The 23,025-nt window shown below is 36.0% G+C and overlaps 1 pseudogene across 1 annotated transcript; it reads left to right on the top strand.

Annotated features, from left to right (window-relative positions):
* Positions 1-6,574: 6,574 nt before the first annotated feature.
* LOC143619819 (F-box/LRR-repeat protein 15-like) lies at positions 6,575-12,692 on the top strand (annotated as a pseudogene). Its single transcript, XR_013151239.1, has 16 exons — positions 6,575-6,921; positions 7,114-7,303; positions 7,395-7,527; positions 8,978-9,077; positions 9,156-9,353; positions 9,449-9,719; positions 9,806-9,904; positions 9,994-10,082; positions 10,179-10,277; positions 10,367-10,537; positions 10,628-10,780; positions 10,981-11,138; positions 11,228-11,848; positions 11,946-12,009; positions 12,307-12,393; positions 12,486-12,692. The product of XR_013151239.1 is annotated as an F-box/LRR-repeat protein 15-like (transcript).
* Positions 12,693-23,025: the final 10,333 nt, after the last annotated feature.

Here is a 23,025-nt window from a genome sequence, read left to right as displayed (position 1 = left end):
ATTGAACGGACAGTAGCTCAATAGACACTAATTAAAGTGACAACAATTATTTAATTCATTAACATCAAAACAAGTACACAATTACAATATTCAAATCAAATAAATATTTTGAATAAATATCCTAAGGCCAACTAACTATCTACGATCTTGATTACATCAACTACTTAAACCTGTTGCATATATAAAAATAGAGTTTGTCAACACGAATGTTGGTGAGAATACATAAGTTTGAGTTTAGATATGTATAGATAAATCACAATTCATGTGTCAATGTTGAGCATTACAATTCTTATAAAAATGTAAATAATATAGATGTGGACCCGTTCCTATTGATACAAAATCAACGTACTTGGGTAAATGTATGATCATACTAGATGAGAATAAATGAGGATGAGATACCATACCACCAAACAATAAAATAAGCATTTAAGCACATAGAGCATAATCATAGAGCATGAAATAATCACACATAAACATAAATTGAATTGTGTTTTGAATAGATGTGGTAATAAAATTCAAATAATGCATAAGGTATACACATTACCCCCAAAATATATAAAGATGAAAAAAGGTGGTATGTAAACTCACATTGAAATTGGTGGGTTGGAAGATTAAGGTCTTGGTTAAGCGTGTGAATGACCTAACGTGTAAGCCCTAATTAAAAGTAATAAGGCTAGTTTTAGTTTGTATTTAACGAATAATTAACTAAGGATTATAATGGTGAGATTATATGATAACTTGTACTTGAAAAAAGAAAAAAGGGATGAAAACATAATTTGGACAAGTTGCTGTCATAGCATAGATAAATTATTAAAAAATATAAAAAAAATTCCCAAAAATTATAAAAATCTCCAGTAAACTAAATCAATGTGTTAGGAACAACTTTCATTTAGAAAGTTTGGTCAGATTCGGACCCGAGATTGGCTAAAACAGTCATTCTTCTAAAAGGGTACATATCTGCACACTAATTTTAGTTTGACCACTATTGAGTCATAAAAATGAATTAAAGTGCAAATAAAACGTCATTAGAACCACAACTAGATGAATTTTGTCATAAGATTTGGTCTTTCACCATTTAAATTTGTTATGATAAAGTTATGGCTCAACCTTTTTTATCTAAGAATTCTGTCAATTCTGAATCATTACAATTAGTAATGTCCTTTACATTTTGAAATGGATTTTGATGGAAATAAATTATAAGCAATTTATGGGGTAATGAATACACCATATAATGAATATGTATCATCAAACCCTTATGGTTATGATATAAGAGAAAATCAAATTAAAACATAAAGTTACAAGGAATGTAAGAACTTTGTTAAGGTGTGACCATTGAAGATCATCTTCCAACCTTTAGTTTTTTGTCTCCTCCACAACAAACACCATAGTGTATAGATTATGTGGGATCCTTGACATGAATATATGATGGCTTTGCAACCATGTAAATGAAGAAGATAAACAAGAATAAAAGAAACCTTAAAGATAGTACAACTAGTGTTACACAACAACTTGATTACCTTAATTTTTGACAAAATAGTAACAATAAGAAAAATAAAGAAGATAGAGATGAGGGGGAGAGAGGGAGGGAGAAGATAAATTCTTCTTTGAATTTCAAAGAAGAATAATAATGGTAAAAGAGAAATAGAGGGGATGATAGTTTTCTAAAAATAGTGCCATGTAACATAGTACAAAATTGAATGTGGCTTCAGTTGTGCTGCTTTTGTTCTATTATCAAAAGAATTGGTTTTCTTGTGGGTACAACTTCTTTGTACATTGTACGATGTTTGACAGGCTCATCATAGTCATTACACAACAATAAGCTCAGAAGTCCGTGACTCAAATTCAGCAGTAAATTTGTGCACCATTTTATGTTTTTGACCCGTTAACAAGAATCCAACTTTGACTCTTTAAAGTCAAACAAAGCCAAGGAAGCCAGTAGTTATGTTGCATACTAATTACTAAATCAAGAATACTTTTGGCCTAACCAAACTAAAATAAAACTCGAAGCGTAGCTCAGATCTCTGTTATAGTTGCAACATACATTGCCATTCCAAATAACAAAGCGTCATTATCGCCTCGACAAAGGATTTAAGCGACAATAGGAGAATAACATAAACCATTAGCCTCCATAGAGTCATGATTTTGGCAAAATTTATGAATGCCAGTTATGAATTTCCCATGTTTCAAAACACCCCATAAAACTCCAACAATTAATCATAACAATTTTTTAAGGCAAAATAAGCAATCCCAATAACCAAAACAGTAAAATAACCAACCAAAACCATACAAAATAAATACTTCACTAACCATAGAAATGGTTCAAAACAGATGAGTAGCAAGTCACGGCCAAGCCACCATTGAAATCGTCATTAAAAAAAACAGTAAAAGGCCACCGGACCACCGCCGCCACCTAGGGTTTCAAAAAAGAACCCGGCAACGGCACCCTCTTCTGTCGCAGCACCACGAAACATGAAAAACACTGCGCGACGCCGCCATCACGCAATAGGCAACCACAACAACACTACCGCTACCTAGGGTTTCAAAATGAAACCCGGCACTAGTAGACAAGGTTGAAAACAGTGGTGCCGGAGGTCGAACGGTGGAGAAGTCTGGAGCATGGTGATAGAGGAATCGGTGCCGGAGTGATGGTGAAAAACTGAAAACTAAAAAGGCAAGGGAGATAGCATATGAGTTCTGCTGGCTCCAACACCACCACGTGTCATGCCAACGTGTTAAGTAAAAAGCCAGGAACAATATAATATAAGGGTTACAAAACGCAAAGCCCAAAGAATAAACACTCAGTGCGTAAATAAAAGACTAAGAAGATTGTACAACAAAATCAGGCTACGATACAACAGGCAATGCATACAAAAGTTCTCTTTTAATATATATAGTAATTTGAATGTATTGTTTAAATCAAGATTTGAATATCTATCTAACGAATTGTGTAATTTTAATATTCCGCAAAAGTTTTTATTAACTCTGATTTGTAGAACTGTGCTATGAATAAATCCAACGCTAAGTAGGGCACCCGTAGGTCTGTAAACGAACACGAACAAGGCCTTGTTCATGTTCGTTCAATAAGAAAATAATGTGCTCACGAACGGTTCACGAACACTTATCGAACGAGATTTTATGTTCGTGTCCGTTCATTAAGGAAATCAATGTGTTCACGAACGGTTCATGAACACAAACGAACACAAATAAAATCGGAAAAGCCTAGAGATTGAGACTGATGTATTAATCAATGTGAATAATGAAAGCCTGTAAACGAATCGAATGAACACGAAAAATGGCATGTTCGTGTTCTTTCATTTAACTTTAAAAGAACATAGACACTTAATTGAATAAATATTTATGTTCATGTTCGTTTATTTTAAAAGGAAACATTTGTATTTGTTTGTTTAAAATCTAAACGAACATAATTGAACAAAGATAAACGAACAGACATGAACAAATGTAAATGAAACAAACAAACATAAACGAATTTAAATGAAGGCACCTAAATGAACACAAATTAACAAATATAAAACCTTTAAGCAGATGACCTATCTAGATAATATTTAATTATTTTCTATTAATACATAAAGGAACATAAATGAACAGACATAAATGAACATAAATAAACGAACATAAACGAACGTTCATAAACATAAATGAATGAACGGAACATTTGTTCATGTTCGCTCGTTTAATTAAACGAACACAAGTTTTTTGTTCAAGTTCGTTCGTTTATTAAATAAACGAACATAAACGAACTTCCCGTCAAATGGTTCACAAATGTTCACCGAACATTCGGTTCGTTTACAGGCCTAGGCACCCTCAAGTATAGTATTATTAGTAGGGTTGTAAACGAAACGAACGTTCGGCGACCCGTTCAATGGGAAGTTTGTTTATGTTTGTTCATTTGATAAACGAATCAACATGAACAAAAAATTTCATTCGATTAACTAAATGAACGAACAAGAATAGAGTCCATGCTCGTTCGATTGTGTATGTGAGCGTTCGATAATGTGTTTGTTTACGTCAATTTATGTTCACTAATATTTGTTGATTAAAGGTTTATTTATATTTATTAATGACTTTTATAATATTATCATTTAAATTCCAGGGAAATTATTAACAATAAAACAACAATATACATGAGTGTTATGTAATTAATTTATATGTAAATTAACATAAAAATACAAATGATAAAAAAGATGCAAACACAAACTTGATAGTCATTGATCATTCTCGGCTAGGCAAATCAAATAAAACAATGTTTATGTTCATTTTCGTACGTCAACCACTCAAGAACAAGTTCAGTTCCTTAACGAACGAGCATGAACAATAAATTATGTTCGGTTATGTGTTTTTGAATCATTTGTTTTTTCCGATAAAACTTAACATACAAACATGAACAATGCCTTATTCAATTAAGTTTGGTTTGTTTACAAACCTGATTATTAAGATTAGATAAAATTATGCCTAAAAATATTTGACTTTCATATTATTGATCAAAACCAAACTATTATCATATCATTAAGTTTATATCTTTCTAATTCTTTACGAGGGAGAAAATATTCTAATTCTAGTCACATCATCAAAGATTCAAATATGCAATTTTTCATTACATAGCGAACTTCATATGTTCCTAAAGCTAATTTCAAAGTGACTTCCTTATCCTTTACAAAAACTCTCCTATTTATTAATGTAACAATTTAATTTCTTCTTTTAATTTATCATATTTGCAAAATAACAACACTTACTAAATTTGCAACAATTCAAGAGGAAGTATGAATCTACCTATTATAATAAAAGAAAATAATTGGATGCACGAGTTACTTGGAGATTCATTTCTAGCATAAATTTTCCGCCTAAACTATTTTTCTATTTTAGTGAAAGCATATTTAGATCAGTGTAATCAAACCATATCAATCCATTATTTAATTAAATAACTAATTACATAAATTGTATGGATTAAAAGTATGCGGGTATTTATGTCAATAAAATAAAGATATTCATATCTCTAATGAAATCAGATCTATATTTTTTTATTAAATCAATTTATATACACTTTTGAGTGTATGAGATGGATGTGCTAAAATTCAATTAATGATATTTAAAGGTCTAAGATTTATAAAGACAAGAATAAATTATGAATAAATAGCAATTTAATTCTCATATATTCATTCAATCTTCATAAATCCATGGTGTTTTTATTCATCTTTTTCGAAACTGTAATACAAAAGCGTGTTTTATTTATGTTACTTTCATATATGGTGCTCTTTTTTTATGTCATTCATAATGAAACATCTTATCATCTTTTGTTATAATTCGTTATTCTATTAAAAAAAGTATAATCACGACTTATAAAATCATTAGGTGCATCGTTTTCGTGATTATAAAGAAATAACGTGAGAATACACCACGTAATCGTATGAATATTCCATTAGAAAATATAATTTGAACTTAAAAACCATTTAATTTTATAAAAATATAGGTTAATTTTTAAATTGAGTAAAAACTACGGTTTTCGTCAATGCGGCTTGTCCAAATATACGGTTTTAGTCCAATAGTTTCAATTTTGCGATTTTCGTCCCTGTAGTTTCATTTCACTTGCAATTAAATCCGGATTCATTAACCCCGTTAAGTCTAGTTATTAAACCCATCAGCTCCCTTTTCTCCCTATATAAACCCTAGCCCTAATTCGCAAGCCCCCTCGCATGAGGGTTGGGGTGTATTTGGGGGAAAAATGGCAAAACTGTCCCTCACATGAAGGGCACATTGATGGATTTAATAATCAGACTTAATGGGATTAGTGAATTCAAGTTTAATTGCAAGCGAAATGAAACCACAGGGACAAAAATAACAAATTTAAAAATATTAGACTAAAACCGTAGATTTGGACAAATCACACATAGACGAAAACTCCAGTTCACTCATTTAAATTTAATTATTTAATTTATATAGCTTAAATTTGTTTCATTTTAAGCATCCCGTGTATAATACAGGTTCTAAAACGAGTAAATGTAATATCTGGTGTTATGTTGGATATATAATAAAAGTTACTAAATAAAACTTAAAAAGAAAAAAAAACGTAAGGTACGTAACTACATCGTTGAACTATAAGTACAGATATTTTGGAAAGTAAATACATCGATTTTAATAATAACTGTAATAATAATAATAATAATAATAATAATAATAATAATAATAATAATAATAATAATATTCGGGAGTATTCTCAATTGGATTCCATCAGTCTTTGATAGCAACAACCCCCAATTATCCATCCGAGCGATTCAACCCGCCGATTAACCATCTACGACAAGAAGATCAACCACCCGATCAAGATCCGATCTGATCTGTACCCGAAACCCACCTTCTCTTTCTCTTCATCCACTTCTGTTACGTTGATCGTATGAGTCAATTTTGTTAATTAATCTGTGCAATGCGAATTGATCTCTTCTTGTTGGTTGAATTTATCGTGTAATAATTTGGGTTTTTGTGGAATCGTACGTGAGATCTTAACCTAGGGTTTTGATGTTTTCTAAATAAAGTGTCCAAATTTGGGGCTTTTTGGTTGTGCATGAGGATTTGGTGTTGTTTATGTTTTGGCGAAGAAGACGAGTCTAATAAGATGGTGGAGACTGAGGGTATTTTGGGGAATTCTGATTATGATGAGGGTACGTTGGAAGATATAGGGAATTATTAGGAATTAGGGTTTGGGAATCCGATGAATGAAGACGACAAAGACGGAGTTGAATTGCTATTGCGGCTAGGGGAGGGCGGTTCAAAAAGTGCGGCCGCGGAGGTCGATTTGAATTTGAGTCTCGGACTAGAGCCTTCGAGTTCGTCAGCTGTGCCACTGCTTCAACGAGGCGGTCCGGATCGGGATTCTCATAGTAAACGTCCCAAAGTTCACTCTAACGCACCGTGAGCTCACGCCTCTTTCTTAAATTTGTTATGTTATTAGTAATTTACTGTTAAATGTTAATTTTATCGGAATTGGCTGATCTTGCATATTACTTGCCACACGTTTAGCGACCCCTATGCTTAAATTTGTTTTGTTAAGCGATTCTTTTTGTTTCGGTTTCTAAATGGTAACTGTGTGTAATTCATTTACAGGGATAGTGATAGCTTTCTTCGAGCTGCTTTTCTTCAAGAAAGTATGCCTTTTAGACTAACGGAGAAAGAATATGAGAAATTGCATGATAATGTTGATGATCGGAGTCCAATGGAGGAAGATGAGAATGCAAGTCATGAAGCGGATGATCAAGAGATTCGAATGGATCTTACAGATGACTTGTTGCATACGGTATATATTGCTCTTGTGTAATTCATCTTCTCTATTCTTTGTTTTATTCTTGTGGTACTTTGAGCTGATGATTATTGTTCTGGCTTGTTAGGTTTTTTCTTTCATGGACCAAAATAATCTTTGTAGAGCAGCTAAGGTCTGCAGGCAGTGGCGCACAGCTAGTGCACATGAAGACTTTTGGAGGTTTTTAGATTTTGAGAATAAGAACATATCTCCACAACAGTGTAAGGAAGCTTCATTCTATTTTGGTTATCTATGTATTGATGTATGAGAAAAATTTTTAGGTTTGCAAAGTTAGATTCAAAATAACCTAAACTAGAGGCTACTAAATGAGATTGTCTCTGGCAGAACACATGTCCGCTTTGATTAAGAAAATGCTTAGCTTACGGTATCAAATCAAGGGCATGGTCCTGCCTTTTGGGCTAAGCTACAAGTGTTGTCATGACTTCAATACTCAAAATACTCAAAGATAGGTGTTGTTAGTGTAGATAATTTCCTTTTCAAGCATGTTAATATGGTTCTAAGTAGTAGTAATTTTTTGCTTGAGTGAGGATAAATGTGATTGTTGCTAGTCTATCACAACTGACGAAGGTTGTGTTATAACTTAAATGATAGGTGGTTGGAAGGCTGACCTATTTTTTATAACAAAGTCCGAGTTACTTAAATGTTGAAACATTTAGTTTGTTTAATCATATATATTATTACTAGTAAAGATGTTTAGTATTCTTAGTATTCTTTATATCATGCATGCCAGATTAGGGCATAAGAGGTGGTACACAAATAGAGATATCTTCAATAGTGATACATATCATTAAATAGGAGCTAGATGTTTCAATAGTAAGACACAAGGAGCTAATTTTTTGCAACCTCCAAATTGTTGTTAAAAAATGGGCACATGCCCATCAACAAACTTTTCTTACATCACGAAATACAATGCTAAGCAAATGAAGACATTCACGTGCTTGTCAATTTTGACCAAATACTTTTAAATGATATATACACGTGCGACAAAACTATGACATACAACACATCTTTAGTCTTTATAAACGTGTTGCATTTCTATAGATGGTTTAGATTTTCAGTAGTAGTGCTATTTAAATCTTCATTTGACTTTGCTATGAAAAATACATCAGAACTTCCCGCCACTTATTATTTAAGTTATAGCACAACCTTTGCGAGTTGTGATAGAGTAACAAACTAACAATCACGTTGAACCTCATCTAAACAAAAATTGACTACTACCTGGATTCATATGCAATGCGTTGACTTTGTAAGGAGAATCATTCACAGTAAAGACATATTTTTGAGTAATGAAAACCCTTTTATCTTAGCCCAATCGATTTGATATTACCTTTTGATTGGTTTTTGGTGTGCTCGGAGTGTATGTATGATTGTGGCGCGTTATTGTTGTCAAGTTGGTTCGTTTTTAACTAAGAATTCAGGGTAAAGTATTTGCCTTTTCACTTTGAAAGAAATGATCTCCTGATACAAGGACAGTTTAGACAAAATTATGTTTTATCAACTAGTTACCATATTTCTCATCAAATGAATCGAGACACATAATTTTAGATTCTGGCAACATCGATTGTAGCTATAATACCAAACAGTTAAATGTTGTGCTATAATTTAGTTCCTAGTCAATTACCAAATCCTACTTATATTTCGTCTTTGCAGTTGAAGATATGTGTCACCGTTATCCGAATGCCACTCAATTAAACATTAATGGGTCACCAGCTATTCACACACTTGTGATGCAAGCAATTTCTTCCTTAAGGTGATCACTGTTCATCATTCAACACTTATCTCTTTTATCAAATGTTGTGTAACCGGTTATTTAATCAACATATTCCAGTAATCTTGAGTTCTTAACCTTGGGCAAAGGACAGTTAGGGGAGACATTTTTCCAAGCTTTAACTGATTGCACTTCATTGAAGAGTTTGGTTGTGAGTGATGCCATTCTTGGTAATGGCATTCAGGAGATACCAATACACCATGATAGTTTGCAACACATTCAAATTGTGAAATGCCGTGTGGTCCGTATTTCTGTCATGTGATGAATATAAATCTAAATCATAATATATCCTACTAGCAGAGTTGTATATGGCTGCATGAAATAATTTTGTAAAGTGTTAATCTTTTTGACAGGTGTCCTCAACTTCAGACTTTGTCCTTGAAAAGAAGCAGCATGGCACATGCTGTACTGAACTGCCCTCTTCTGCATGATCTGGATATTGCATCTTGTCATAAGCTTCTACATGCTGCAATTAGGTCAGCAGTGACATCATGTCCTCTCTTGGAATCCTTGGACATGTCAAACTGTTCTTGTGTTAGTGATGAAACATTACGTGAAATCTCCTCAAGTTGTCCCAATCTTCATGTGCGGAATGCATCATACTGTCCAAACATTACTCTTGAGGTAGTTTTTGTCTGTTAATGTTTGGTTTATCATCCAAAGTGAATCATTAATGCTGATAATATATACCCTTCGTTGTTTGCTTGAAGTCTGTAAGGTTGACAATGCTTACGGTTCTCAAGCTTCATAGCTGTGAAGGCATAACTTCAGCTTCTATGGCTGCCATATCACATAGCTATATGCTAGAGGTGAGAATCTTCTCTGTTGATGACTTGATTCAAAACTGGCAGTTAACCTTTTCAACTTTCAACTGTTTCATTTACTTTTTTCCTCACAGGTTTTGGAGCTTGATAATTGCAGTTTATTGACATCAGTCTTCTTGGATCTTCCTCGCTTGCAGACTATCAGACTTGTACACTGTCGCAAGTATAAAAACTCTAAACCAAACTACAAATCCTTTATAAGAGAACATATTCTGTCAGTATTAATGTATTGTTAATTTTATTGCTATTGTGGTTGCAGATTTGTGGACTTGAGTTATGAAGTGCGGTATTATCATCCATTAAAGTCTCTAATTGTCCTTCACTCCAGCGAATCAACATTGTATCAAAGTCACTGCAAGTATGGTGTAGTTAGTTATTATACTTGTTCTTTTGGGTTTTAGTTTCTGGTGTAATCTGCAATGTTGAATTTTTGTTATATGTATGCAGAAACTAGTTTTGCAAAAACAGGAAAGCTTAACTTCATTAGAGCTGCAATGTCAGGGTTTACAAGAAGTTGACCTTACAGACTGTGAATCTTTGACAAATTCGATCTGTGAAGTTTTTAGTGATGGCAGTGGATGCCCCATAATCAAATCATTGATTCTTGACAACTGCGAGGTATTGAACATTTTAACTTGCTTTTGATTGCACTTACTGACCTTTTATAAGCATTAGTTTTATATACTGATTGGTTTCTCATTGGTTCAGAGCTTGACAGCTGTTGAATTCTCTAGCAAATCATTAACTAGTCTTTCTCTTGCTGGTTGTCGTGCCATTACTTCTATTGAACTAACCTGCCCTTATCTTGAGCAAGTGTATTTGGGTGGATGCGATCACCTTGAAAAAGCAATCTTGAGTCCAGTAAGTGAACCAATCGTATATTCTGTTATGACATCTTGATTTAATATTACAAATATTCAACTTTATGCATCTCATTAAGTGGTTTTATGACTTTTTATCATATTGTTGCAGTATCTAGTCAGAAGAAGGGTTTCATGATTGTTATATAATGATTTAATCACTGATTGCATATCTGATAAATTTCTTGGCTCTTTTTGCAGGTTGGCCTTCGATCTCTTAATTTGGGTATATGTCCCAAACTAAATGCACTCAAGATTGAAGCACCATACATGGTGTTTGAACTGAAAGGGTGCGGTGTCATATCAGAAGCATTTATAAATTGCCCTCTGTTAACATCTCTAGATGCTTCTTTTTGCAGGTCATTAAATTCATTCTTCTTTTTCTGTACCCATTTACTGTAACCAGCTAATAATATTTTTCTAATATTTTATGATCCACACTATACAGCCAACTGAAGGACGACTGCTTATCTGCAACTACTGCTTCATGCCCCCTCATTGAATCACTTATTCTAATGTCATGCCCATCTGTCGGTTCTGAAGGACTCTTATCATTAAGTCGGCTTCCAAATTTGACATCGCTTGATCTTTCCTACACGTTTTTAACCAACTTGCAGCCTGTATTCAACTCCTGTTTGCGGTTAAAGGTTTTGAAATTGCAGGCTTGCAAGTATCTCACAGACACATCACTTGAACCACTTTACAAAGACGGGGCTCTCCCGACTCTTCGGGAACTGGACTTGTCATATGGGAGCTTGTGTCAAGCTTCCATAGAGGAGCTTCTTGCTCGCTGTACTCATTTAACTCATGTCAGTTTGAACGGGTGTGTGAATATGCATGACTTAAACTGGAGTTTCAGTGTTGATCGGGTGCATTTATCCTCCATGGCCTCTGAGCAGCCTGAACGATACTTACAAAATCTCAATTGTGTCGGTTGTCCAAATATCAAGAAAGTACTCATCTCGTCGGTTGCTCTGTTTTCAAACTTGTCATCCTTAAATATGTCACTATCTGCGTACTTGAAAGAAGTTGATGTGGCTTGTTCTAATTTATGCTTTCTCAATCTAAGGTGAGACTTTCTTCTTTATCTAGTATTATATTTTATTGTTGAATGCTCAAAATTCAAATAACTTAAGAAGCTAATATATGCATTCTTGCATCCTCAGCAACTGCAGCTCATTGGAAATCTTGAAGCTCGATTGTCCAAGATTAACTAGCCTCTTTCTGCAGGTATGCATCATGTTTGTTCTCATAAGTCGTCGAACCAAACCACTTAGCGGGTTTGAAATATTTACAGTTTAGTTCATGGTTCGGTTTTGATGGTTTGAAAGTTTTTGGATCTGGCTGACGGTTAATTGGCCGTTTAACATTTATTATTAAGTTTTTTAGGATATGCAACTATGTATATCGATAATATTTATGAGCTATATAAGTGTCTTTTATCTTTTTAACCCAGTGGGCCAAACCGGTAAGCCTTACGTGTGATTCATTTTCTGATATTTATTCATATTTCCGTGTCTCTACCAGTCGTGCAATATTAGCGAAGAAGCAGTTGAATCCGCCATATCGCAATGCAACATGCTGGAGACACTAGACGTCCGCTTTTGTCAAAAGGTAGTTATGTTTGCTTTTTTTTTTTCTAACATGTTACTTTCTTATAGAAATGCTTATATTTCGATACCTTTTTTTATATGGGATCGAAATAGGTAACCTCGACGAGCATGGGAAGATTACGGACCGCATGTCCGAGCTTGAAACACATATTCAGCTAAGGAAATTTCCCAAATATTAATGTCCCTTATTCTTGTGTTGTCTGTTTCTGTTTCAATTGATACTTTTTAGGCTTTAATAAACAGTCTGTGTTGAGTTGCTGTTATGTAAAACTAGTAAACTGCTCTAGTGATGAACATCATCTGCTTTGTATGTTCTGTTTAATAAAACATTTCAGTTTTTATGACAATTTTTACTAAATTTGGCAAGAAAAGAAAAAAGATCAGTTATGGTAACATGCCTTACTTGCATAGTTAGTTAGATGTGAATGTAAATTTATGAAATAAAAATTGTGTATAGATTATAGAATAGAATACAATGATTGAAAATATTTATGAGGGTCACACTCGGCTGTTTGCTTGCTTGGACAAGCTAACTATGAATAAATGTATACACCATCATTGTGTTGCATGGGACTAGAATTATTATATTAAGGGGACCAGGCGACCAGCTAATAATATATTGCATACGTTTTTTCACTATTAAATGCACAATAAAACCATTATATTTATTTATATATTTTAACTTACACAATTGAGTAGAAAATTTTATTTAGAGTTTTAAGCGTCTGACTTTTGAGGCCCTGTGGCACCCCTCCCAACTTATCCCGTTGATGTTTTTGTCTTCGACTCATCAAGGGAGTCGCAACAGCCCTTGACCAATAATGGGTTAATGTGCAAATACATTTAGGCATGTTCACGTATGTAACCGCTAAGGTCGTCCTGATAAAGACCAGACTAGCTAGTAAATCTGAACATTCAAGTACATACTTAGCACTACCCTTAGAGGTGAACATTTGGACGCAACAGCCCTTGACCAATAAGGCAATAATGGTTTAATGTGCAAATACATTTAATACCCGACCTAACCCGTAAGGTATGGATAGGGTATGCTTTTCAGTATTAAAACCCGGGCCCGATTTGTACCCGGTAATACCCGAAAACCAGAATCGGTTCCATACCTGGAATTAGACGTGCACAAATCAGGTTTTTTTAAAACCCCGTAGGAACCAGTTTTTTTTGGAGCCGGGTACAAACTAGAACCGATTCTCGTCAGGAACAGGGTAGGAACCAGACCCAACCCGATGGGAAATAGTCAGAACCCAGTGAAACCGAGTAGGGTAGGAACCGGGTAGGGTAGGAACCGGGTACGGTTTATACCCGAAAACCGGTTCCACCGGGTTTTCCATTTTTAAAAGCAATATGATCGTTGGGAACCGGTTCCAACGGCTATATTACCGTTTTTAGACCGTTGGAACCGGTTTTAAATATACAAACACACACACATACTATATATAGATAGGCTTAGTTTAGAACTTGTTAAGCAACTTCCCTAACTCGTTAAAGACTTCCCTAACCTGTTAAACCACTTCCCTAACTTTTAGTTTAAACCAATGGCAACCAACAATGATGTTGTTATGGTCATCGACACCCCGAGATGCCCCGAGGTTTGGGATCACTATGACCTGTGTGTTATGACCAACGCACAGGAGATGACGCGCTGCAAGTACTTTGGCAAGTTTTTGAAAGCGGGGTTGAATTCCACTCTCCGTAAGCATATCAATAAGTATTGTAAGGAAATAAAACATTTGGACGCCAAAAAAGCAGAAGCGGGGGAGTCGTCCAGCTCTGCAAGTCAAGCTGTGACATTCGTCAATTTCGGGTCTTGTTTGTATTCGTTTTTGTATTTTTTATTATGTAAACCGACCCGATTTGTAAACCGAAGCTTATGTTATAATCAATATGATGGATTTATGTTACAATATTGTTTCACACTTGTTGGGTCTTGAAAACATCCTATTTTTTATTTTTATTTATTTATTATTTATTTATTTATTTATTTATTTTTTTGTTGTTTTGTGTTTTTGTCTTGATCCATTTTGCATGAAAACTCTTATGTCTCACACTCATATTTGACCACCAACATTACCCTATATATACACCACCTTTCCTCTTCATTTTCCCTTGCTACAACTCCAAAAAAAAAAAAAACTCTCTCAAACATCAAATATTCAAGGTTATCTTCTTAAGTGTTCTTGAAGGATTTTGATCTTTCATCTTAATTAGTTTATGTAGCCTTATTAATACTTGCTTATGGTTGTGCAACATATATATAATATACACCCCTTATTTACCTTTGGTAGTTACTTCTCCGATTCCGGTCGGTGAGGTTTCGGACCCCATAAGGCAAAGCTTCATGGAGGACTTCGTGTCCTTGATATATATACATCTATATAACTTGTTCATACATATTAATCTTGCTTCTTTTAGTTTGTTGGTCATGTTTACAAGTTCCATGGTTATGGGTTTTTAAGAGTCCATGCTTCGGTTTAACCGTAAATAGCTCTAAACCGTAAACCGAACTTTGTTACTAGTTTTGTTTGTTTAAACATACTTAGTGTTAGATCTAAGTTTCTAAAATCATTTTTACAAATTCTATGGTTATGGGTTTGTAGAATCTTACCTCGGTCTTAACCCCAAACACGATCCGAACCGAAAACCGAACTTTTGTTTAAAGACTTTATTGTTAACTTTTGGTATTTTTTTATTTGTACATTATTATACAAGTTATTTAGTGTTTGGACATGTGGAAACCATCTATGAACTTGTTGTAAGATGGAAACCAAACCAAACCGATTCTTGCTCGCTTAAGACACACAAGTATGTTTTTTTTTAGCCATCAAGACTTGTATATTTATTTAAAAATAGTTACAAATTGATTTTTAAATATTTTCTTAAGTACTTGAAAATGTTGGATCCAACTTGATCTCATAACAAAGTTTGGACCGACAAAACCGAACACTCGCTTAACGTGCGTTGTTAGTTCTAAAACAATGGAACTACATACTTGGTTAAGTCTTATTAAATTTTATTGAGTTATCTCATAACATTCAATATTTTGGAAAGTTGACTTTGGGTTTGACCAATTATCAAGACCCGAACCGACAACCCGAACACTCGATAAAAAAAACCCGTTTTAGTATCTTTATTCCAAATGGATTTGCATTCTTGCATTTTACCCACCTTATTACTTAACATAGGTTGAGTAAATATTAAGGTTAGATACTTTAACCCGGTTTCGAGCAAACTTATATTTTTAAAGAGTTATTATTATAAATCTTAAATAGTCACATTTTAAACCTTGAACTTTAATTATCTACATTTCTCAACATTTATTTTGTTTAAAGACCTTCAAGACAACCTTTCTAAATTCAAGACTTCTTTTCTTTTTAGGCATTGTGCGTTAAACTCGTCGTTCCGACAAATCTCCAAATTATCATCTTTCAAGTTTACCACTTGAAGGTGAGTACTTCATACCCCATTTTCCATCTTTTATTTTGGGGGTGACATTTCATACTTATTCAACAAAATGCTTTATATTTGAATCTTAAACCACAAACGTAGTTGTATACTTTACCTAAATAATTGCTCGATTTGGTGTTCTATGCTTATATGCCTATGTGTTTATCGCTTTTGGTTGGTGGAACTATAAAATCCTAGACTATTTGGCATCCCCTTATAGCAAGGTGTCGTTAACGTAATGCAATTAACGATAACTATAAAATCCTAGACTATTTGGCATCCCCGTATAGCTAGGTGTCGCTAATGTGTTTAGCGATATCTATTTATCCAAATTACCACTTTTATTTATCGTTTCGTATGCAAGTTTTGTGGCCATCTTTATTATATACTAATATGATTAAACTTATGAATTGCTCACCGACCTTTGTGTTGACAAACTTTATTTTATGAAATGTTGCAGGTTTGCATCTTGGTTGATTTATGATTGTGAACAAAACGACATCAAAGACTTTAGGATATTAGTAAAAATGAACAATATCAATTTGCCATATTTTGTGATATCTTGTTTATGGTTATTTTATGGATAATTGTTATGTGACATTTTCGATGTTGTGAAATGAAATGAGTTTATTAAATACTGTCACTTTAATTAGTGTCATGTGCTTATGGACAATCGTTACACCTCGGCATGTTCCGCCGCCTTTGGTCGGGGTGTGACAGATTGGTATCAGAGCCATGACAATAGGATAGGTGGTTAGACGTAACGACCTAGTATTGTTATGCTTAGGGTCCTATACGTGTGCTCATACGTGTTTACTCTATTTTGATTGTTCATATCGCATATTCTTTATAAACTTGTTTAAAATTCACCAATATCCCAAATGTTCACATACACACACTTTCATAGTATTTCCAATGTATCCTTACCTTAAAACGCAAAAAGTAGATTTTCATTGTGTTTTATGGATTACAAGATTAACTTGGATCCCGTTGTTTATAATCCATTAAAGGTTGCATTTATATCGGGTTCGTAGACCTCGTAGGAAGCGAGACATTATAAAACGACCATTTGACAAAAAGATTCCAAGAATCGAAGGTGATTTACTTACCTGGAATGGTGGGATTATAGTGCTCGTTTTCTAGGCCACAAACCATGTTATACATGTCAATACTTTAAGTAGTCGAATGCGAGCGTTCCGGTCGCCATCCTAATTTTTCGGTGTCAAAACAATAGAACTACGGTGATTCGTGGACTAGTGCTTTGACATGACGTTGTATCCCGATTTATGGTGTTATTATCGTTATTTGAGTCGAAAACATGAAAAAAAAATTGCGGTGATTCGTGCACATGTTTAGACTCCAACGTTGTGTTTTATAATTTTTTTTTTGAGTTGGAATATCAAATCATGGTGGTTCATGTACGATTTTCCGACTCTATAAACCTCAAAATCTCAAATTTTTAGCTTTAACCCCTTAAAATCTCAAAATCATTTACGATTGTTTCCAGTTTGTTGTTTATATACAAAGATTTATATTTTATCTAACACTAACATCTACTCCTCACTAACTCTAGGATTCACAATCAAAAAGAAAAATTTAACTTCACCTTATTCTTATTTTATACACTCTCATATCAATTTCTTTTTTACCTAAAACTTATTCCATTTCTTTATAATCTTTTAGCATGTCTCCACTAAGACCGCGCAAGAGCACCAACCGACGTATGGCTGCTTTTATCATCATGCAAATGGCCGCTGTGATTCCCGAACTTGTAACTCAAATCCAAGCTACCCAACCTCCTCCACCCGTTGTTGCACCCGTTGAACCCAAACTCGTATCCCACCCATATAAGCAATTTACTAGTGCCAACCCAACCGAATTCTGGGGTACGAACTGTGCGACTACCTTGTTGCAATGGTTCGAGTCTATGGAGAATGTGTTTAGATATAGCGAGTGCCCCGAAGCGAAAAAGACAAATTTCGCTTCAAGCATGTTTAGAAAAACCGCTCTAACATGGTGGGGGTAGTGTCATGCATCTCCAAGGGTCGGAAACGGCTATGGCTCTTCCATGGTCTGACCTCAAGGCACTCATGATGAAGAAGTTTTGTCCCAAATACGAACTTCAAAAGCTTGAGGAGGATTTTTGGAACCTCAAGCAAGATAGTGGTGATAACGCCGCTTACTCACTCCGTTTCCACGAGTTGAGCATTCTCGTCCATCATTTGGTTACCCCGGCTGAGCTTGAGCTTGACAAATACATTGGGGGGTTTACCTATGCAAATCCGGGACTCAGTCATGAGTAGCAAACCCGTGAATCTTGAGGATGCCATTACTCTAGCCGGTGCGCTATCGGAGAATCATGTGAAAGCGGGTACCCTAACCCTCAAGAAACCAAACGAAAAAGCCAAACCCGAGCCCGCACCACAAGCCAAGGTTGAACCCGCACCACAAGCCATTAACTACTCCAACTCTTCCCGTCACAACAATAACAACAACAACAACAAACCCAAAACCAACTACCGAAACTATGCCGTTACCCAACCCCAACCTCAACAACAAACCCAAATTCCACCCCAAACCCGAAAACCCTATACCGGTACCGCCCCACTATGCAACATTTGCCAACTCCATCACCCACCAAACATGCCTTGTCGCCATTGTACCATTTGTAACCGACTTGGTCATCTCAACACCACATGCCGATCCGCACAACGAACCCAACCTAACCAACCAAACCAACCAAGAACTTTTCCCCAAAATACTCAACACCGATATGCACCTTACCCACCAAACAAACCTCAACAACCCCGAGCTTGCTACAATTGCGGTGACCCTAACCATTTCCGCAACAATTGTCCTCGACTCATCCTTACTAACCAAACCATGACCGCACCTTACTACCAAACTCAAGCTTACCAAGTTCAAACCTACCAACCTCAACTTTCCCAACACAATGCACCACTCATCCAACCCATCCAAGCCATACAAGCACCACCTCCTCCACCACCGCAAGCACCTCAAGTCAACCAAGGCAATCAAGGACGAGCTTTCATGATGAATGTTAATCAAGCTCAAGCGGCAAACGATGTTGTGAACGGTATGTTTTTAGTGAACCAACATTTGGCTTCCATTTTATTTGATACGGGTGCCGATAGAAGTTTCATTTCTTTGAAATTTGAGTCAAAAATTGTCGTGTCCCGAACCAAGCTTTCCCGGTCGTTTTCTGTTGAAGTCGCCAATGGGAACTCCATCACCATAAATTCCGTCGTCTGCGATTGTACTCTCATTCTTGCTAACCATAAATTCTCCATCGATCTCATCCCGATGCAAATGGGAAGTTTCGATGTCATAGTAGGCATGGATTGGTTATCTTTGCACCGTTCCGAAGTTGTTTGCTTTGATAAATTCATTCGCATTCCGCTTGTTAACGGTAAAATCCTTAAGGTCTTCGGAAAAGCTACTTCGAGAAGGCTTAATCTCATGTCGTGCTCTCAATCTCAAAAATACTTACGCCAAAAGTATGCTTCGCTCCTAGCTCTCTTGGCGATAAAAGACAAAAAGGAAAGGAAAATCCAAGATATTTCTATTGTTCGTGATTTCCTCGATGTCTTTCCCGACGATGTCACCGGTCTTCCACCCGTTCGTCCGATTGAATTTCGAATCGATCTTGTGCCCGGCGCGATGCCTGTGGCCAAGGCTCCTTACCATTTAGCCCCGTCAGAAATGCAAGAATTATCGAACCAACTCGAAGAACTTTCCAATAAAGGTTTCATTCGTCCTATCTCTTCTCCCTGGGGCGCTCCTGTTCTCTTCGTGAAAAAGAAGGATGGTTCGTTTCGTATGTGCATCGATTATAGGGAACTTAACAAACTCACCATTAAAAATCGTTATCCCTTGCCACGAATCGACAACCTATTCGACCAACTTTAAGGCGCAACTTGCCTCTCCAAAATCGATCTTCGATTAGGTTATCATCAATTGCGTGTTCGCGAAGAAGACATTCCAAAAACCGCTTTCCGTACTCGATATGGACATTTCGAATTTTTGGTTATGCCCTTCGAGTTAACAAATGCACCTGCGGTGTTTATGGACCTCATGAACCGCGTTTGCAAACCATTCCTCGATAAATTCGTTATTGTCTTTATTGATGACATTCTCATCTTTTCCAAATCCAAAGTCGAACATGAGCATCATTTGCGTTCCATTCTCGAACTTCTTAGAAACGAACGACTTTATGCCAAGTTCTCCAAATGCGAATTTTGGCTGGAGCAAGTTCAATTTTTGGGACATATCGTAAACAACAAAGGTATTCATGTAGATCCCACTAAAATTGAGGTCGTTAAGTATTGGAAAACTCCAACGACTCCCACGGAAATTCGATCCTTCCTCGGTTTAGCCGGATATTATCGACGTTTCATTCGAAACTTTTCCAAGATCTCTTTGCCTCTTACCTCCCTCACTCATAAAGGAAAACAATTTTATTGGGGTTCGAAGCAAGAAAAAGCCTTTTGTACTCTCAAGGACATGCTTTGCAATGCTCCCATTTTAACCCTTCCCGATGGAAACGACGATTTCGTGATATTTTGCGATGCCTCTCATCAAGGTCTTGGTTGTGTCCTCATGCAACGAGGTTAAGTCATCGCTTACGCATCAAGGCAACTTAAGGTCAACGAGAAGAACTACACGACTCATGATCTCGAACTTGGTGCCGTTGTTTTCGCTCTCAAAATCTGGAGACATTACCTTTATGGTACGAAATGTGTGGTTTTTACCGATCATAAAAGCCTTCAACACATTTTTGACCAAAAAGATCTCAATATGAGACAACGAAGATGGGCGGAATTACTTAGTGATTACGATTGCGAAATTCGTTACCATTCCGGTAACGCGAATGTTGTCGCCGACGCCCTAAGTCGAAAGGTTAATGTTAAATCCGTTCTGCTTCTAAGCGTTGTCATTCAAACCGATCTTCAAATTCGAATCTTCCAAGCTCAACGTACCTCCGTTGAAGAAGGTAACAGTATGACGAAATGTCATGTGGAGCCGAACTTCAACTCGAAACCAAACCCGATGGTCTTTTGTACTTTCTCAATCGTTTGTGGGTTCCAAATCGCGATGACCTTTGTACTTTTATACTCGACGAAGCTCACAATTCGCGGTATTCCGTTCATCCCAGTGCGGATAAGATGTATTTCGATCTTCGTGCTACCTTTTGGTGGCCGGGTATGAAAAGGACGTAGCGTTATTCGTATCTAAATGTCTTACTTGCTCAAAAGTTAAAGCCGAACATCAAAGACCTTTTGGTCTACTCGAGCAACCACCGATTCCCGTTTGGAAATGGGAAGACATTGCTATGGACTTTATCACTAAATTACCCAACACCCAAAAGGGCAACGATAGCATTTGGGTGATCATCGATCGTTTGACCAAATCTGCTCATTTCATTCCGATCCGCGAGAAGTATTCTGTCGAGCAGCTTGCTCAAATCTATGTTCGAGAAATCGTGTGCCGACACGGTTTACCATTGACTATTATCTCTGACCGTGATGCTCGTTATACCTCTCATTTTTGGCATTCACTTCAAGAAGTTTTGGGAACACATCTCGATCTTAGCACCGCTTATCATCCTCAAACGGACGGTCAATCCGAACGTATAATACAAACTCTCGAGGATATGCTACGAGCATGTGTTCTTGATTTCGGTGGGAATTGGGATTCTCGCATTCCGTTCATTGAGTTTTCTTATAACAATAGCTACCATTCGAGCATTGAGATGGCTCTTTTCGAAGCTCTTTATGGTCGTAAATGTCGTTCTCCGATAAGTTGGAACGAAGTCGGTGAAGCTCAAATCACGGGACCCGAAATGGTTCAAGAAGCCACAGATGTTATTGATCGACTCCGTAAGAACCTCCTAGCCGCTAGAAGTCGTCAAAAGAGTTACGCCGACAAATGGCGAAAACAGATCGAATTTAATGTTGGCGATCTTGTCCTTCTAAAAGTATCTCCTTAGAAGGGGGTAGCCCATTTCAGAAAGAAGGGTAAACTAGCTCCTCGTTTCGTTGGTTCTTTTAAAATCCTTGAGCGTGTTGGAAAAGTAGCTTATCGACTCGAACTACCGGAAGAACTTACCGGTGTTCGTCCGACATTTCATGTTTCAAATCTTGAAAAGTGCTTAGCCGAGGGTAATCTCCATATACCTCTCGATGAAGTACATGTCGATGAGTCGATGGTCTTGGTTGAACGACCCGTTAAGATCATGGATCGCAACGAGAAGAGAACCAAGCGTACCCGTATTCGGTTAGTCAAAGTTCGATGGGAATCACGGCGCGGCGCGGAATTCACTTAGGAGCGAGAAGACAAAATGAAAGAGAAGTATCCACATTTGTTCGCAGCATCGTCTTCGTCTTAATTTCGGGACGAAATTTCCTAAAGTAGGGGATACTGTGACATTCGTCAATTTCGGGTCTTGTTTGTATTCGTTTTTGTATTTGTTTATTATGTAAACCGACCCGATTTGTAAACCGAAGCTTATGTTATAATCAAAATGATGGATTTATGTTACAATATTGTTTCACACTTGTTGGGTCTTGAAAACATCCTATTTTTATTTTTATTTATTTATTTATTTATTATTTATTTATTTATTTTTTTGTTGTTTTTTGTTTTTGTCTTGATCCATTTTGCATGAAAACTCTTATGTCTCACACCCATATTTGACCACCAACATTACCCTATATATACACCACCTTTCCTCTTCATTTTCCCTTACTACAACTCAAAAAAAAAAAAACTCTCTCAAACATCAAAGATTCAAGGTTATCTTCTTAAGTGTTCTTGAAGGATTTTGGTCTTTCATCTTAATTAGTTTATGTAGCCTTAATAATACTTGTTTATGGTTGTGCAACATATATATAATATACACCCCTTTTTTACCTTTGGTAGTTACTTCTCCGATTCCGGTCGGTGAGGTTTCGGACCCCATAAGGCAAGGCTTCATGGAGGACTTCGTGTCCTGATATATATACATCTATATAACTTGTTCATACATATTAATCTTGCTTCTTTTAGTTTGTTGGTCATGTTTACAAGTTCCATGGTTATGGGTTTTTAAGAGTCCATGCTTCGGTTTAACCGTAAATAGCTTTAAACCGTAAACCGAACTTTGTTACTAGTT

Source organism: Bidens hawaiensis, unplaced genomic scaffold (genome assembly GCF_021521415.1).
Source record: "Bidens hawaiensis isolate Kalapana, Puna unplaced genomic scaffold, B.hawaiensis_p1.1 tig00002507_1, whole genome shotgun sequence".
Classification (NCBI taxonomy): Eukaryota; Viridiplantae; Streptophyta; class Magnoliopsida; order Asterales; family Asteraceae; genus Bidens; species Bidens hawaiensis.
The sequence above is the reverse complement of the archived record's forward strand: the minus strand, read 5'-3'. Positions and strand labels throughout refer to the sequence as shown.